The following is a 2,477-nucleotide window of genomic DNA, read 5'->3' as shown; positions in this document are numbered from 1 at the left end:
CTGAGACACATCGCCGGGCGCCGGTGGTGAGGGGGCTGCGAGCCGTGCCGAGGGCGGGATGCGGAGTAACGCGGGCGGCCGCCGACACCAAACTGTCTCCCGAAGCCACCGAGCCGGTCCCCAGCGCCAGCGCTGCCACCGCCCTCCGCCCTCAGCAGCCCGGAGCGCCTCCCCCAGCTTTCCGGTGTCGTAGTCTAGGAAACCGCCTCCCCAACGCTACTTCCGGATAGGGCTGAAGTTGTGGAGCCTCAGGACCAACCGGGACGACGTCGGAGAGGGGCTGGCTCCGGCGACAGGCGAGGGCATTGGCCAGGAGAAGTGAGACGTGGACAAAAGGCGGGGCTGGGGCGGGAGCTCCCGCTTGGCGCCTCCTCCGGCCGGCCGCGTTGCCGCCTGCGGACTACCGCTCCCAGCGTGCACCGCTTCCTCCCCGCTCCCCGCGATCCTGGAGCCTCCGCCAAATTTCGACCCCGGTGGGCGCGCTGCACCCTGGGACGTGCGGTCCTCCGAGGGTCACAGGCGATCTTCGGGGTCCGACTTCCCGCGGAGCAGTCCTCCCTCGGTGCTCTGCAGAGGCCCCGGGAACTTTTCAGCTGTTAATCCCTTTTCCCGCGAATGACGTTTCCCTGAGGGCTGCTAAGATGAGGAGCACTGTCCCCACGTCAGTGCCGCATGCCTTAGAAAACAGTGTTGGCTGGAGTAGTCCTCTACCCTCAGGGACATGATGAAACACAGCAACAGCACAGTGATTTGAGCCTTTGCCGGCACTACGCTGAGGCCTTCCCTTGCATTATCTTATGACCTCTTCTGAGCTCTAACAGGTAAGTAGCACCATCCCCCTTTGCAAACAAGGAAGCCGAGCCTTGGAGAAGTTGGCTAACCAGCCCTCGTCACACTGCTGTTGTTACACTGCAACCGGCCTCTGATTCGGACGCACCCGCATTGAACCACTGCACAGTACCACGGGGGTGAAGGAAGACGCTTGGGGCCTAGTACGTGATTAATAATAGTTACTTAAAAGCTCAATGTAAGGAGACCAGTATGGGCAGAGAAAGTTTAGTGCAGGAGACGAACTTGCAATGAGTTTTGATGACTGAGTCCCAAGTTAACGATGGGTAAAATGGCCAGTAGGTGTCTCTTGAAAAGCCACATTTTTTTTTCCCCCTTGGGTGATAATTCAATAGTTAGGCGCAAAGTTTAGGAGCATGGGTGTGACCTCTATGACCACGGTAAATCACTTACTCATCTCCCCAGCAGCATGCAGCTCTCTTTCTGGAAACTTTTCTTCCTTGACTTCTATCACCTTACTTCTTGCATCTTACCTTTTTTGTGTGTGTGTGCTTTTTGAGACCGGCCGCACTGCGCTCAGCCAGTGAGAGCTGTGAGCGCACCTGTCATCCCTATATAGGATCCGAACCCGCGGCGGGAGCGCTGCTGCGCTCCCAGCGCCGCACGAGTGCGCCACGGGCTCGGCCCTAGCATCTTACCTTTCTGACCATTCAGGCTACATCAATGACTCCTCTTCCTTCACTCCCCCTCTCTGCTCTTTCTTAAAATGCAGATGTTACCTCAAGGTTTTCTTTTTGTCGTTTTTGTCTCTGTACTCAAATTATTCCTTGGTGATTTCTTCTACTATGTGGATTCAAACATCATATATCTGTGGATGATTTATACATCAGTATCTGTCCTGATCATTCGATCCATGTTTCCATCTGCCCAGTAGAAATTTCCTTATATTTGACCCAAGGGTAGCTCAAGTGTGATATGTTCTCTGATTCAAATTAATGCATCAGAATCATCCTCAACCCCTTCTCCTTCATGGTCTATGTCTAATCAATTGCCAAATTATATAGATTCTACCTCTGCTATCTTTCAGATTACTACCTTTCTTTCTACTCTCCTATTCAGTTTGAGCCCTGATTACCTCTTTCCTGAACTATTGCAATGGTTTCCTAAGTGATTTCCCTGCCACTCTACTCTCTTCTACATTGCTGCCAGAATTGGCATTCAAAGACATCTGCAAACTCTCTGAACACTTCCTCTCTCCCTTTTATCCTGTGCTCCCCCTCAAATCCTATCTGATAGCTAAATAAATTCTCATCTTATATCCTCATCCTATTTCCTCTGCAACCCCACCATCTTTGGCTGTAGAACACTATATCCCATTCAGACTTAGCTCAGATTCCATCTCCACAAAATCCTTCTAAAACCTTCAAGTCAGCTGAAGTCACCTTCTCTCCCTGTTACTCCATTGTATTTTGTATCTTTACCACTGTGTTTTCCATAGTCTGTCATGTCCACTAGATTGTGACCACTTGAGGGTATTGACTTTAGATTATTTATATGTATATTCCAAAACTCCTAGCACTGTACCTCTCCTGCTATAAATGCTCAATAAATGTTGAATATGCTTGTTTACTTATACCTTCAGTTTCCTTATCTATAAAATGGGAATAATCTAGTCCTTTTATCTACTT

The sequence above is a fragment of the Galeopterus variegatus genome, unplaced genomic scaffold, assembly GCF_000696425.1.
Source record: "Galeopterus variegatus unplaced genomic scaffold, G_variegatus-3.0.2 Scaffold10597, whole genome shotgun sequence".
NCBI classification, from domain to species: domain Eukaryota; kingdom Metazoa; phylum Chordata; class Mammalia; order Dermoptera; family Cynocephalidae; genus Galeopterus; species Galeopterus variegatus.
The sequence above is the reverse complement of the archived record's forward strand: the minus strand, read 5'-3'. Positions refer to the sequence as shown.